We start from the raw sequence: 17,694 nt of genomic DNA, 5'->3' as shown, positions 1-17,694 counted from the left end.
TTAATCTTGTATCCAGCTATATTATTGAAAGTATTTATGAGTTGTAGAAGTTCCTAGGTATAATTTTTGAGGTTGCTTATGTAAACTATCATATCATCAGCAAATAGTGAGTGTTTGACTTCTTTTTATGCCAATTTGTATCCCCTAGATCTACATTTGGTGTCTGATTGCTCTAGCCAGGACCCAAGAACTATATTGAATAGATGTGGAGAGAGTGGGCAACCTTGTCTTGTTCCTGATTTCACTGGGATCGCTGGGAGTTTCTCTTCATTTAGTCTCATTGCCTTTGTTATGTTTAGGTATGTTCCTGTATCCCTGCTTTCTCCAAGACCTTTATCATGAAAGGATGTTGTATTTTGTCAAACACTTTTTGGCATCTAATGAGGTGATCATGTGGTTTTATTTTCCAGTTTGTATATATAGTGAATTACATAGACTGATTTTCATATGTCGAAACAATCCTGTATCTCTGTGATGAAGTTGGCATAATCATGGTGGATAATTTTTCTCATGTGTTCTTTCATTCAATATGCCAGTATTTTATTGAGTATTTTTGCATCAATATTCATGAATGAGGTTGCTCTTTCTTAGTAATGTCTTTCTGTGCTTTTGGGTATCAGTATAATTGTAGCCTCATAAAATGTGATTGGCTATGCTGCTTCTGTTTCTATTGTGTGGAACAATTTGAATAGTATTGGCATTAGTTCTTCTTTGAAAATTTTGTAGAATTCTGAGCTAAAACCATCTGGTCCTGAGCTTTTTTTGATTAGGAGATTTTGATGACTATTTCTATTTCTTTAGCAGTTATAGGTCCATTTAATTTGCTTATCTAGTCTTAATCTAATTTTGGTAAGTGATATTTATCCAGAGAGCTGTCTATTTCTTTTAAGTTTTCCAATTTTGAAGGTTTTCAATTATGACCTAATGATTCTATGGATTGCCTCCATGTCTGTTGTTATGCCCCCATTTTTATTTCTGATTTTCTTAATTTGGATATTCTCTCTCAGCCTTTGGGTTAGTTTGGATAAAAGTTTGTCTATTTTGTTGATTTTCTTGAAGAACCAACTCTTTGTCTCATTGATTCTTTGCGTTGTTTTCTTTGTTTCTATTTTACTGATTTCAGCTCTCAATTTGATTATTTCCTTCCATCTAGTTCTCTTGAGTGAGTTTGGTTCTTTTTGTTCTAAAGTTTTCAAATGTTCTGTTAATTCAGTAGTGTGGGATTTTCTGCCTTATTTATGTGGGCATTTAATGCTATGAACTTTCATCTTAACACTGCTTTCATTGTGTCCCATGAATTTAGGTATGTTTTGTGGTCATTTTCATTGAATTTTAAGAAGTCTTTAATTTCTCCATTTATTTCTTCCTTGTCCAATTGATGCTTTATTTAAGCATTGTTTAATTTCTATGTGTTTGGGGGATTTCTGGAATTAATGTTACTGTTGGATTCTAATTTTAAGCCATTAAATTACTTAAGTATTTGTATTAAGTATTCAATAAGATACATGGGTTATTCCAAAATTTTTTATACCTCCTGAGATTTGTTTTGTTACCTAGTATGTGGTAAATTTTAGGGATGGTTCCATGAGGTGCTGAGAAGAAGGTATATTGTTTTATGTTGTATGGAATATTCTATAGATATCTGTTAAGAACATTTCAGTCATAACATCTATTTGTTCCCTTACTTCTCTGTTAATTTTTTATCTGGCAGATCTGGCCAGTGGTGAGAGTGGATTGTTGAAGTATCCAACTATTAGTGTATGTTATTTAATGTGTGACTTAAGCTTTAGAAGTGTTTTTTTTTTTTTCCATATGAGGGTTCCATTGTATTCAGGACATAGATGTTCAGTTTTGAGATTTACTGTTGATGGATTTTTCCTGTGACTAATATGAAATATCCTTCTTTATCTCTTTTGATTGATTTTAGTTTGAAGTTATTTTGTTAGATATTAGGATAGCTTCACTGGCTTATTTCTTAGGTCCATGTGATTGGAAATTTTTTTTCTTAACCCTTTACTCTGAGGTGATGTCTGTCTTTGAAGTTGAATTGTGTGTCTTCTATATCCAGTCTGTTAGCATGTGTCATTTTATATGCGAGTTGAGTCCATTTATAGTAAGAGATATTAACGACCAGTGATTGATATCTCCTGTTAACTTAATTTTCATCATTGGTGATGTTATTTTGTGTGTTTTTTCCTTTTTTAGGATTTGTTGCTTTGAGATCATCAATTGTTTGTGTTTTTCTGTTGTAGCAAAATTTATTGTGTTGGTGGTTTCCTTCTAGTACTTTGTGTAGGGCTGGGTTTGTGGCTGGGTAATGGTTAAATCTGGTTTTGTCATGTAATATCTTGTTTCGTCTTTCTATGGTGATTGAAAGTTTTGCTGGGTATAGTAGTCTGTGTTGGCATCCATGGTTTCTTAATGTCTGCATAACGTTTCACCAGGACCTTCTAGCTTCCATTGTTTTCATGGAGAAATCAGGTGTAATTCTGATGGGTCTTACTTTATATGTTACTTGGACTTTTTCCTTTGCAGCTCTTAATATTCTTTCTTTATTCTGTATGATTAGTGTTTGATTGTTATATGGCAAGGGGATGTGGCAAGGGGATCCATTATGTTTGATGTTCAGTAAGCTTCTTGTATCTTCATAGGCATATCTTTCTTTAGGTTTGGAAAGTTTTCTTCTATGATGTTTTTAAATATATTTTCTGTGCTTTTGAGTTGAACTTCTTCTTCTATGCCCATAATTCTTAAGTTTGTCTTTTCATGGTATCCCATATTTCCTGGATATTTTGTGTTAACTTTTTGTTAGATGTAATGTTTTCTTTGACTGATGAGTCTACTTCCTCTAGTGTATCTTCAGTGCTTTAGATTCTCTCTTCCATCTCTTATATTTTGCTGTTTATGCTTGAATTTGTGGTTACTGATCATTTTCTCATAATTTCTGTTTCTATAATTTCCTTGGCTTGTGTTTTTTATTGACTATCTCAATTTTCAAGTCTTGAATATTTTCATATGTTTGATTCCTTTTTCATGGTTTTTTTAAGGGATTTGTTGATTTCTTCCATTTTTTTGTTTGTCTTTTCCTCCATTTCTTTGAGGAAATATTTTATTTCCTCTTTAAGGGCCTCCAATATTCTCCTAAAGTTATTTTAATGTCATTTTCTTATGCTTCATCTATATTTATTTGGTTGTTCAAGTCTTGCTGTTGTAGAGTCACTACTTTTTACTGGTGTCATGCTGCTCTTTGTGGTTTGCAGGTGTTCTTACCTTGTCTACCCATCTTTTCCTCTGATTGGAGTAGTTGGGGCTGTATGTGAATCTGGTGATCATTCTCCCACGTGACAATGGATCCAAGGCTTAGATGGTTGCTCCTCATGGTGCAATCAGATCTATGGTTCCATCACCCTGTTGATCAATCCATATTCCTGGAGAGTGCTTCGTGCTCTCAGAGTTTGCTCTATAATACCAGGGGTAGATCAGGCCTGCTACCACAGAGATTGCTTGCTTGGAGCTTTTTCTGCTGAGGTTGCTACCTTGGGCCTGCTCTGGCAGAGGTCCTGGCTTAGGCCTACTCTCTCCGAGCAGTTCTAGATTTGTGCTCTGGAACCACAGACGTCTCTGGTTTCTGCCTACTTCCTCAGTAGTCCCAGACTCACATGTGGAGGTCCTGGCTCAGGCATACTTCCTTGAAGGTCCCAGACTCATGCCTAGACCAACAGAGGTCCTGGCTCAGACTTCCTCTGCAGGTGCCAGACCTGCAGAGATCCTTGTTGTTTAAGCCTGCTTGTTTGTCTCCTTGCAGCTCAGACCCAAAATAATCACATAGAAACTGTATTAATTAAATCCCTGCTTGGTTCATTAGCTCTAGTTTCTTGTTGACTAACTCCTACATATTAATTCCATTTCTGATAATATATGTATTGCCATGAGGTTGTGGCTTTTTGGCTAAATTTCTGTCTGGCTCTGGCAGGGCTACATGGCTTCTCTCGTACTCTACCCTTCTTTCTCCCAGTATTCAGATTAGTTTTCTCTGCCTACCTCTAATCTGCCCTATCAACATGCCAAGGTGGTTTCTTTATTCACCAATGGTATTCATAACATACAGATGGGAACCCCACATTGCCTTCCCTTTACTGTTAAAACAAAAGGGACGGTTTTAACATTAACATAGTCAAATTACATATAACAAAACAGGTATCAAGCAAGAATTACAATTATATTTATATCGACTTTATCTTTTATCATAACTAAAGAAAAGTATATTATTACTATTTTTCTTCAACACCATCAAAGACTCCAGAAAGATATAATATTACCTAATTAAATGGAAAGTTTATTGTAAGCAACTTCCAAACTCTAGAATTGACAGAGACAGCTTGCTACCTGGACAGCCACCCAAAGTTCTTTTGTACCATTGGGAAATTCATTTTCAGACAATAGGCCCATAGTATCCAACAGACTATTCCATGAAGGTGGAAATTTCAAAGACAGTTCTGCCTATATTGGCATTTTGTCAGTCACTTTCTTCTGTGTCCAGCAGAATGTCTAGCAGACTCTTCCATGAAGCAGGAACCCCAAATGATTGTCTCACCTTTAGGCAAATTCACCAGTCATTTCTCTATGAGTACTCCATGTCCAGTTCACATAGCATGCCATCAATAAGTCCATGCAGGAGGAGTTTAAGACCCAAATGGCTAACAAAATCTGTAAGGAGTCTCTTCAATGCCAATCATCCTCTTGTAATAGATTGGTGCAGCCAGGAACAGATGTGTCTCATTGTCATGAAAAGTCCTAAATTCTTAAAACACTTTAAGTACCATGTTCTGTAGTCTTTGAAAGATTTGAGGAATTCTTATCCATCTGAAATACATCTCTGTACATCTAGAAAATCTAACTAATCTGATTACAAGGTTGACTATTATAGATGTCTATCTATTAACCTTTATTTCTTAATTAAATATTATATTTTAAATGAGCTGCATAAATACAATATTTTAATCAAGAACAGAGATACATATAACAAAATTGATCTTATATTTGTGTCAATAAACTAAGATCCATATCAGTGCAAAGCATCCTTTTCTATAGCATATCACCCTTTAAATATAAACAAACATTTCTAAACAATATTTGGGAATATAGGCATAGTTCTTTAGATTACTTCCTGCTGATTTGGGTGCTGTTTATCAGGTCTTTCATGCTAGGTTCATCTCAGTCAGCAGTTGGGTAAACTAATTTTGAAGGGTGTGTTCACATGACCTTTCAGATGTCTCACTGCATCAAACCATATTAGCCTGGAAGTATTCCACAGGTTGTAATCTTTTGTGGAAACAAAAGCAAACATCTTTACCAAAGCAACTTACCCTTAATCTCAAATTTTGAAGACAAAATGCCTTTAAAGTATAGATGTTGATTAATCAGCTCTTTCATAGTCAAAAAATTAAAAAGAAATACAAAATATACATAATCCAGACTCTCTGTTAATAGTCCATCTTTAAGTCACTAGTTTTTACTCTATTACTTTTTCATCTATGACAGTCTGTACTCTGTCTCTTTAAAGACTTTGTTTTATTACTTTGAAATCATTTAATTCTTTTTATAACTCTTTTTCTTCTCTCTCCTAAGCCTACGTACATTTATTCAACACTGTGACCCATTTAGAGGCCTTTTATGTCTGAATCTGACCTGTTATGTATCTGTAATTCTTTACTTTCTAAGAGCACTTTAAAATGATAAATGCTTAAAAACTTAAGCTGTAGCATTGCTAGGTCAAATACAGCCATCCTGCTTGATCCACCCTGTTCAATGTGGTGGAAGAGGTCCATTCACTGCCTCTGAGCCATGTACACTGCCCCAGTTACAAGTATGCAGCAAGTCTGTGTCAAGCCATTAAGCATTATGTTTAGTTTTCCCCCATTAACCTCTATTCTGCTCTATCAGCAGGTCAAGTCAGTTTCTTTATTCATCAATGGTATTCACAGCATATAGAGGGTAATCTCATATCATATTTTGGTTCTGGTCTACTTCCTCGGATATCCCAGATTCATGCCTGGACCTGCATAGGTCCCGACTCAGGCCTACTCCCTCAGAGGACACTGACTCATGCCCGGGACTGCAGATATCTTGGCTCAGGCCTACTTCTTTGGAGGTCACAGACTCATGCCCAGACCTTCAATGATCTCTGGTTCTAGCCAACTCCCTCAGCAGTTGTTCCCTTGTACCTGCTCCGGTGGAGTTCATAGTCTCAGGTCTGTTCTTGCCTAGGACACTGGCTCAGTTGTGTTTTTTATGGAATGTCCCCAGTCTGGATCTGCTCCTGTATAGGTTCCTGGCTTGGGCTTGCTCCCTCAAAGGTCTCTACCTCTGGTCTACTCCCTCAGACTTGGATGTGCCCAGACCTGCAAAAAGCCTTGCTCAGGTGGTTCCAGACTCCATTATGCTGGTTTTTATGTTGGAATATATGCATTTTACATTTTTATATTGCCATGAGCGATTGGTGCCAGGGAATGAAATTTGGTTGTTTAATGAGAAATGTCCCAAAGATATAAGAGCTAGCTATCAATATACTTAAGTGACTAGCCAACCAATGATTTAAATAACATAGTTTCTGTGTGATTATTTCAGAAGTCTGGGTGGCCAGGAAATTAACAGACAGCCTCCCCCAGCATAGGTTCATGTATTTTAAAATATGATGCCTTGTGTGATGTGGGAATTCTTTCTGTACATGTGTTGCTTTTATTGAATAATGAATAAAGAAGCTACTTTGGCCAATGACAGGCAGAATAGAGCTAGGCTGGAAAACTAAACTGAATGCTGGGAGAAAGAAGGCAGAGTCAATGAGAAGTCATGGAGCCACCACAGGAGATAAATGCAGGAGAAAGACATTGAACAGAAACTTACTGGTAGGCCACAACCACATGGCAATACACAGATTAATAGAAATGGGTTAATTTAATATGTAATTTAATATGTAAGAGCTAATTAGAAATATGCATTGATTAATAGACCAAGCAGTATTGTAATATAACACAGTCTATGTGTGGTTATTTTGAGTCTGTATGACAAGAAACAAATGAGCAGCCTCCAGCAAAACCAATGACTGCAATTGAAGAAGTACAGGAGGTTCAGCCTTGCTGAAGGGAGTATGTCACTGGGGATGGACTTTGAGAGCATGTAGTTTCACTCTTCTCTCATTTTGTTCTCTGCTTTCTATGAATATTTGAGTATATGATGACTCTTCCTGTTCCAGATGCCTGTTAACACTCTGAGACTGCCATTTTTGACTCTGGATCAATAAGCCAAAAACTCTTCTAGATCTTTACTTGGTCATGATGTTTTATTATAATTTCATGGGTACTATAATAGCCAGCTTCCTATCATTGTAACAACTGCAAAGAGCAAACATTTTCTCAAAAGCAAACATTTATTTTACTTACATGTTTTGAAGACTTGGCTTATGGTTAGTAGGCCCTATTGCATTGAGCCTGTGGTGGGTGTTTGAACTTTATAGGGATGTATCATGTAGAGAACTTCTTAAAACAGAGCCCAGAAAGAGGGGCTGTTTTCTTATAAGCTCCTACAAAGGCACTTGTCCATTTTTGTAAAACTGCCTAACTACTCTGTACTTTTTCAAATGTTCCCAAGTATGGATCTAGGTCAATCCTCTAATACTTTGGCCTTTGGAAACATATAGCAATCACACTAGAAGTTTTATGTTGTTATTTTTTGTATGTGGATATGTTTACATGCAAACCAGTCCTCTAATGCATTGGCCATTTGTGACATTTAATATTCACATTATAAGTTTTGGTTTATTTTGTTTTATCATGCATATGTCTTTATATGTTTGTATGTAGGTGCACATGTTTATAGATTCAGATGTCCTCACACATGTGTAAATGTGCATGTAGAGTCAAGAGAACAGCCTTGGGGAATGCTTCTCAGTTACATCCTACCTCATCTTTTGAGACAGAGTCTCTCACTAAACCATGAGCCTGCTGATTAGCAGGTAGTTTAAATGGCCAACAGGCCTCATAGTCCCTTCCTGTTCTTGTCCCTGGTGTTGGGATCAGAGATACATATTTTCTCACTTGACTCTATATGCTTGTTTTGTGTCTGAGCTTGGGTGATTTGTGATAGGAAATGTACAGACTGAGCTTCATCCTTAAATTACAAACTATTGAGTAAAAATAGATCATTCTGGTAGATACACATTTTAGTTAGAAGTCTTTTTAATTTGGGACCAATATAAAAAAACATTTGAGGCCTATGTAAGTGTATAAGAACTGTATAATTCTTTAAAAATATTTTAGCTAAGATTTAAGGAATCACATTGGCTAAGTAAGTTATCTGATTTAATCAGCAGAAACACAAAAAGTCAAACCTAATTAGATAAAATTTAGCTTTTATTCAAAAATACAGTTTCATTGAGTTTCTTTTCCACAAAGGGACATTATATCAAAAATTGATAGTACTTGTATAACATACCCTTAAGGATTATTCTACAGCCTCCCTCTTAGATTATGCATCATTGTATTACAGATAAATCAGAGCATATCAGAGTGTTCTGACTTATGGACATGCTTGAAAATTATTCCTGATGAGAATTAATTTGGCTTCTCCTACCAGCACGAAGAAAACCACTTTCCACCTGTGTTCTACTTGTATTCCTATTACTATGAGCTAAATCCTGACTAAAAAGTTAAAGGGGAGAAGTGTGTATTTTGGATCAGCACATTAAAAGAAGGCATGCAAAAATATATGGTGGTCAGTCATGTGGTAGAGACTCTTTACAGTATTGTAGGCCAGGAAACAAACAGCAGCCAGAAACAAGACCTTGCATATTAGTCTCAAAGTCATATCTCTAGTGACTTCTAAAATGTTGTATAGTCTCACAGTACAGCATCATGTCTTGGGTAATATGAGAATAAAACAGGAGTCCATGATGGACATTTTATACCTAAACAATACAGTTTTCCATGTTTTGCATAAATATTACCTAACTTCATTGAAGTTAGTGTACTATGTACCTTGTTTTCTCTTGTCTACCCTGAAAACATAATGCAAGTAACATTATACAGACTGAACAGGTTGCTTTTAGGAGTATATGTGTGTGTATGTATGTATGTATGTATGTATGTACATGCAGGTAACAACAGTTAATGAACAAGAGTTCATGAATTTAAAAGAGAACAAGGAGGAGTCCATGGTGAGCTTAGTGAGAGAAAAAAATGGAAGTGCTAAATGATGTAATTTTACTATAATCTCAAAAGCAAAAGAAAAATATGTTTAAAAATAGAAAACAATAACGTTTAAAATGTTTTTACATATAAAAAGTATGTGACTGGGTGGTGGTGGTGCATACCTTAATCCCAGTACTCAGGAGGCAGAGGCAGGTGGATCTCTGCAAGTTTGAAGTCAGCCAGGTCTACAGAGTGAGTTCCAGGACTATTTCACAGAGAAACCCTTTCTCAAAAAAAAAGTAAAGCAAAAAAAAGTATGTGAAGCAACTTGTATCTTTTTCTGTATGTACTAGAAATAAAGGTAAAAATGTTCAAATGTATTAGATTTTATCCACCCACATTAGTTTTAGAATGTCAGAGCTGCCCCAAAGTTTAGTGAACAAAGTAATCACAATGATGCTCCTTTTACTATGACAATACTAAGCTTTTCTACCTTTTCAAATATACCTTTTCAAATATAAGTATATAAATATACTTATAAACTTATGTTGTATACACTCTAGCCATATTTGTACTGACATTTCAATTTTGTAGCCTACAGAATCTTCAAATGGAAAAGTTTGAATCCCTCTAGACAAAGATGCTTTGATGCTAACATGAACTTGCTGTGTGGATCTCAGATTCTAAGACATTCATTATACCCTCCCTAAAAACAAGAGGAAATTAGACATTGTCCAGTTGCTTCAGGTCACTGGAAGGCATATAAACTTCACAGCTCATGACATGTATAAAAAAATGTATTGATGAATATTAGTCTATCTAGGGGAGGGTACAACATAATAGTTCAAGATATAATATTAAATTATTGTGTAGTTTATCAATACTCAGTGATTATTCTATTTAATGCGTCAGAAGCTTTCTGTTAAGTTACCTGAATATATCCACCAAATCAAACCTCATCTTCAGTCACCTTGTAATTGTGATATTTCTATAACATTTTCTTCTCTTATTTAAATAAAAAATTAAATAAAACAACAACCACTTCTTAAATTTTTAAATGGTAACTTTTTCTGTAGTTGTAATAAAATACTTTTTATTTCTCATATACATGAATGCTAAATAAGCCTATTTAGTGCTCAAGTGTTGTGAAGCCTGCTTTATCTCTAAATACAGCTGATTCTTAAAGTGTTTTTCAAATCTCAGTGTGAAACTGATGAGTAAGAGCTCACAGGATGTTCTGAATAACTCAAGCCTCATCTGGACCTCATGCTACTTTATTGTTTTATGTTGTTTATAATGCATATTCTAAATGACTCATTTCTTGAACTTCTGCTTGATAATTTCTAAAAGAATTCAATCAAATTATACAGTTAAGTTCTCAGTGTTCCACTAAGATTTTACTCAGCAGTGCAATTTTACATTTCACAGCATTTATAGGGGAAAATGTTAGGTTGAATTGATCTGCATTATTTTACACAGAAAAGCTGAAACTTGCATCTTTATCTTGTCAAGAAAGCTTATTTAATTCCATTTTTGGCCTGAGAAGCACTTCTATTCTTTGACCAAATAACAGCAATCTAAGAAAGTATCCATCAATTCATAAATTGTCAAGGGATTCTGGTCACTGGACCATGAAGGTGGAAACAAGGAGGAATAGGATTGCTGGTTACAAAGGTATTCTGACACAATCTTAACATTGGGCATCATAAGTGAAATGTGTGGGATTTAACCCACTGAACTTAACTCTAGCAAGGTTTAGAAAAGAAGATGGAGTTGTAAAATGCTTTAATTAGATATAGGACAGTTTTTGAAGTTTCCTTATTAAGAAATTGAAGATCAAATCAAAGAGTCATAATTCTCTAGTGTGAGCTACTTTTGAAATTTCTACTCATTTATTTACTAAACAGAGGGAGGCAATGACAGTAATTTCTTTGTCTTAGAATGTGTACTTGTTCTTACTTAAAATGTATATGCACAAAAATTTTAAAAATGTTTGAAGTATTCATTTAAGATATGGGGATTTTTAAAAATTCCTATATTAAGATCTTACAGTTGGATTTGCATTGTTAATATCCTTGTGATAACTTGAAGGTAAATCCAAACAGCAGTCACAAAATATTAGATAGTAAAATCAGATCTATTATACTGGGTTTAGTGCAGATATGTGTGGATATTTATAGTCTACACTAACAAAGAATTTCTATAAACCTAAAGGCATGAGGTAATTTTACCCTATTTATTACAAATATGTCTTAAATTTAGAGATCAAGTGGACAGGTGCCCCAAAGTCATTCTCTTTCTGAACAAATTAACCGAACCATAAATATTCTTACCACCAATTGTGGTGGATACGTCACTAAGCTGACTCACAACAGAACAAATATGTGTGTTTTACCTCCATCCCAAGGTCATTCCTGTTACTCATATTATTCCTTTCAGGTACTGCAAAATCAATGTAAGCAAGCATATGGAAACTCTACATTGAATAAAATTGATTCACATGAGGATCTTTCTTCCAGTGACTTCTTCAACTTCTTAAGGTATGTCTAGATATTTGCCTCTAGTTTGATCTGTAGGAAAATGAAGCAAAACACAGAAGACTGCATAAAAAGATTTTGGCAGCCAGGCAGTGGTGGTGCATGGCTTTAATACCAACACAAAGAAGGTAGAGGCAAGCAGAGCTCTGTAAGTTTATGGCCACCCTGGTCTATAACAACTAGTTCTATGGTAGGCTCCAAAGCTACAGAGACACCCTGTCTTGAAAAACAAACAATCAATCAATCAATCAATAAATAAATAGACTCTAGCACCTACTGTTGCTTTTTGTCTGTTTGTCTCATTCTCTTAAGTAAAATGTTTTGCTTGTTATAAACTTTCAAGACATATTTATAAAATACTTCTTTGTTCACATGGTTTTATTAATATTTTATATGAATCATATATTGGCTTATTGTGAACTCCTCTTACAATCTGTTTTGTTTCAAACCTTAGTGAATCCCAAAGACATGTGCTCATATTCTTTATATTGAATAGGATCATTTAGAAAAGCTAGAGCATAAATATTCTTTTATAGTATCATACTCCATAGATATTAATACATAAAATGCAAATTACCCACACGATCTAGTTGAATATCAGGAAGCATCAACCTACTGCACTTGTGGTTGTCTGTATCATATTTCTAAACAACTTATTCTTCATTTTCTTTCTGGTGTATCACTTACAGAAGGTCTTTTTCCTGCATAAAATTCTTTTGAAATTTCTCTTAGTATACCAGATCAAATATAATATAAAAATTTTAAATCAAATGAAAGATAGCTTTGAGTTTTAAAGCACAGAGCTCCTTCACCTACTAAAAAAGTTGATTTACAGTTCCTTCTTCCAAGAAATCATTTTCATATCATAACCTCATTTTATTATCTGTTCCTAGAATGATCCACCACTGAGTCTCCCCTCCATCTGATAAACACTACTTTCCAAAAAGATACTGTTTGTCCTATTTTTGTTCTTCTATTCTAAAGTACAAAGAGGGTTTTTTGAACTTTGGTCCTAAATGCTGAGTTTCTTGATAGAATGCTAATTACATATGCAATGTTCACTTTGTAATGATTTATCATGGTGACATTTAAGATATGTGTCTCATCCATTATCTTCTTTGGGGTTCCAGATATTACCAATCGTAAAAAATATACTTTCACAACTCAACATCAAGATGCTAGTATGTATTTTCCTATAAAAGAAATCCAATAGAATTTTCTCCACATGAAATTTATAAAGAACCTGGTTTCTTCAGGACCACCCAAAAAGAAAATAAAACAAAAGCAATAAAACCCAGCAGCAAGAACAACAAAATCTAGTTAAATTACAAAATGAAAAATACGGTTATGTATATTACTCCAGGCTTTAATCTTCCTTAATAAAGTATCACTTAACTAACTTCCATTAATTTTTAAAATGCTTTTTATGTGCTAAGCATATTAATTAGGTTCATTATTCACCTGTCACATCTGTTTTTGGTATTCATCATCACATAAATCCCTTTACTAATGCCTCACATGTTCTTTGCCTGTTTCTGCACTTGTTTCTATCCCAAAAGTGTTAAATGTCAGTCAATTGATGATACAACATTGTACTGGTTAGCTGTAGATTTGTTCCATATACCAAGAATGTGTTCTTTGTTATGGGATTCCATTGAACATAAAACACACCATACATACAGTTTGTTTCCATGTCAAAGAGTTATGTGGTGGATAATTTATCAGAGTTGTTTCTATGATCCATTCCAAGAAATAAAAAAAAAAATATTTTCTAGGGTCATTTGTATAGAACACCAAAAATAACAATAGGCCATGTTAGTTAGTAAATGAAAACCATCCTTAAAGGCATAATGAAAATGATATCATAACCCTGGAGAGAGAATAACCCCTCATTGCAATGATTCCTGCTTGACTAAAACCATGCACTGGCCCTATAACTGCTCATCTTGGTTATAGTTAATTTGGGTGTTTACATGGGATTTCAACAGAGAACCAAAACTTCTTAAAAGCTTTTGTTTCAAGAATTCATGTTGAAAGTTATTGATTCCATTCCATTGAGTATAACTAATAAAAGCCCTACACCACAACAATTTTTTGACTGTATTTCCACAGTTACATAGACAATTGAGGTCTTGCAATCTCAGTGACTAGTTAAATTGGAGGGCTTCATTATAGTCTAGTTCTGAAGTGCTGATCTCTTCAATGAATAGTTTAATATGTGTTAACAACATATGACCATCATATAACCTTTTATGGTCATATGGTTTAAAACCTACTTGTGGAGCCGGGCGGTGGTGGCACACGCCTTTAATCCCAGCACTCGGGAGGCAGAGGCAGGCGAATCTCTGAGTTCGAGGCCAGCCTGGTCTACAAGAGCTAGTTCCAGGACAGACTCTAGAAACTACAGGGAAACCCTGTCTCGAAAAAACAAAAAACAAAAAAATAATAAAATAAAACCTACTTGTTATAAAACTTATGTAATTCAGGGTAAAACATAAAACTAACAGAAACACCATTTCCAAACTTTCTTCCCCAAACTTGGAGTTTAAGGTTTCATTCTGGTTTTCATTATTTTGGCACCATTAAAAGATGAAATGACGCAAACATTGAAGGGCCCTCAGTACTGTGGGTGCTTGCCTCAGGACTTCAAATTAGGAAAAGACCACACCCAAACACCATTTTCCAAGCACATCTAAATGCAAGTGGATTTTTGATTAAACAAGGTAAAGAAACAGGGCAGCTGAATCTGAATCTGGCAGAAACAGTGGCAAGTATCTTTGAAAGTGTTGATTTTAAGAGGAAAATGTATGGGGGCTGTGTTAAAATAATCTAGAACACATTGGTAAAATCTGATTAGGTATTTTGATTATTTTAGACAAAATAATGAATTTTGATACCTGGACCTTAATTTTTTGATACTTTGACCTTAGTGGTCAGTTTCAAGAATGAGTCACAGACAATTAAAGGAATAGACCTTGGTGGCTAGCTTTAGAAATGTAATCAATGTAACCTAATGCTTTAGCAAGGGGCAAAGGGCAAACGATAAAACCAGTCAGCACCATAGTTATCATGCTTGGGCCACTGTTTGCCATTGTCTCATTAAAGCCTTTCATGGTATATTGGCACTAATACAAGATAAACAGATACAAACATCACTTTGGATAGTTGTGAAGATCAAAATCTCTGGAAAATATGTCAGCAAATCAACATCCTCACTCTAACATTGCAATAAAGTGTGTGTGTGTGTGTGTGTGTGTGTGTAAAATATATGTGCGTGTGACTTTGCTTCAATTTTACTGATAAAGATATTGTAAAAGAAAATAAGATACTGCTATATCAGGTGCTAAAGTTTGTTCACATTATTTTGGAATCAGAGGCCCTGAGTATCTTAACAGTAAATATCTCATACTGACCATTAGCGAGTCAGTTCCAGTGTACTGATGCCTTACAGGAAACTGAGAAGGGAAACTGGAAGAAGAAACCTAGGGGAACTCATCTGCACTCTGTACATACCTGCATAAATGGATGTAGTATGGGTACCCCACCTACCCACAAAGCCTAAACAACTTATTCAGGGAGCAGGTAGAACACAAAATTGCTGTGCTTGCTCAGAACTGCTACAAAGTGATCAGTGGAGACATCACTGGCAAGATAAACTCTCACACGATCAAAAATTTAGGAGCCACAAGTCAGTGCTGGGACACTGGAAGAAAAACATCTCTGGGGAATGAGATGAGTTGATTGGGCACAAAGTGGCCCATGCCATAGCAGAGGAACTTGAAGTGATTTTCTTTGGAAAGAAGTTAGAGGAAAAAGAAGCTATCATCGCTGAAAAGGTTGTTTTGGAGCAAAACAAATTCATTGCAGATAATGGGAAGGACTGGAACCAAGTCCTCCTGGCCTATGAACCTGTATGTATCATTGATACTGGCAAGACTGCAGCAGACCCAAGAAGTGCATGAGAAGTTCTGAGATAGCTGAAATCCAGTCTCTGATGCAGTGACCCAGAGGACCCGAATCAGTTTTGAAGCTTCTCTGGAAGCACAACCTACAAAGAGCTGATAAGGATGGCATCCTTCTGCATGGTTTTTTATTCTTATTTAAAAATGGACTAGCAGAGGACTCAGGGAGGTTTAGAGATAGAATTCTTAGATAGAAGATAGACATGAGAGTCATAGCTGGGGGTAGAGGATCATATAAACCACGATGAAATTCTAAGCCATATTTCTACCTTTATAGTCTGACAAATAATTCTAAGATGCTGACCCAACTTCATGAGAACCTCTCAATAAAAATAAAGCAGCAAAATGTCTTAACCCCAAGACAAGAAAGTGTCAATCACATTGAGCATCATCAAAAGGAAACAGAATCTAAGGAATGTAGGAATAGTGCAGCCCTGTTTGGGTAGTGTTATGAATCATGTCAGACATTTGTTGGCTTTTATGTTCAATGAAGATGGACTATTCTGATTTATTTCTCTGAGGGCCTTGCATGTCCAGTTTATCAAGCTGTTCTTGCCCAAATGGCTAATAACTCTATAAGAAGCCTCTTTGAGGCCCATCATTCTCTTGAAGTAGATTGGTGCTGGAAGGAGCAGATGTGTCTCACTATCATGAAAAGTCCTCAGTTCTTAAAACATTTTAAATGCTATATTTCATAGGTCTTTGAAAGGTTTGAGAAACACCTATCTAACTGAAATATATCTATAATATGGAAAACCTAACATAACTACAAGTTTGACTATTATAGATGAGTATCTATTAACTTATATTTCTAAATTATACTTACATTTTTAAATGAGCTACACAAACACCATACCCTAATCAAGATCAGAAATATATATGTATATATACATATAACAAAATTGACCTTAAATTTGTATCAATAAATTAAGATCCATACCAATGCAAGAGTGAAACTGAGTTCCTTGGATGCAGTAGGAATTTCTCCTAACAACTGCAATGTCTCATTATATTTCAACACCTTTGAGCTCTATTAAAAGCTAGGGAGCCAGAAGTTTGAATGTACATAAGAGGTTAGGATGGAAGGTGTTGGAGGAAAGAAAGAAAAGGGAAGGAATGGTGTGATTATATATCAATTGAAAATTATAAAAATGATGAAAAATATCTAAGGTTCAAGAGTTTTTCACACACAAGTATTAAGAAAAGATCAGAATTCTCATTACAACATTATTTACTGTGTGTTTCTAAATCTGGTTTATCTAGTGGACCACAAGAATATATAGCCTAAAGGGAGTCCAAGTCTATCTTGGTTTGGGAAGGAGAATAGGGAACCTTTCTTCATGAATGTGTCACCCACCTAAAAATAATCATTATCTAGAATAGCAAAAATTATCTCCAATTGAAGCTCAAAAGCCACAGGGTTGCTCTGTCCACTTTGGTGCAGTTCATGCCAGTCTTCCTCCAAAGCATATACTCTGGTTTTCTAAATAATCTCCTGTCTACACTACCTCTGCCTGCAGATAGGGTTTGATTTCTTTGTTAAGACAAAAATGGAGGGACACTTTGGACTGAAACGCATGTTGAGCTATCTTATATACTTGCTCATATTTGCATGACAGTAAATATTATTTGCCTTCTTTTATGTAGAAAGATGTTTTGTTGTTGTTTGATTGGTTTATTTATTTATTTATTTATTTATTCATTTATTTGGTATAAAAAATGATCTGCGATAACTGGCTGGATTGCATAACTGGTAAAGGCAGATCCTATCAGGCATGAAGATCTGTATTTTATTACTGGGACCAACATGGGGGTAGAAGAACTAAATCCACAAATGTGCATGCCCTCATTCATATACATATGCAAAATAAATAAATGTAATAATAATATTTATAAAAATATTAAAAATAAAACTAAACAGGAGAACAGGAGTTAATATATAACTGAAAATATTTAAGTGAGCTCAGATAGTTCTTTATAACCCCACTGGCCATTCACTGCAAGTAGGAT

The 17,694-nt window shown here is 35.0% G+C and overlaps 1 pseudogene; it reads left to right on the top strand.

The window, feature by feature from the left end:
- Window positions 1–15,694, top strand: part of LOC119826102 — a 35,088-nt pseudogene extending 19,394 nt beyond the window's left edge.
- The last annotated feature ends 2,000 nt before the right edge of the window (window positions 15,695–17,694 follow it).

The sequence above is a fragment of the Arvicola amphibius genome, chromosome 11 (genome assembly GCF_903992535.2).
Source record: "Arvicola amphibius chromosome 11, mArvAmp1.2, whole genome shotgun sequence".
Lineage (NCBI taxonomy): Eukaryota > Metazoa > Chordata > Mammalia > Rodentia > Cricetidae > Arvicola > Arvicola amphibius.
The sequence above is the reverse complement of the archived record's forward strand: the minus strand, read 5'-3'. Positions and strand labels throughout refer to the sequence as shown.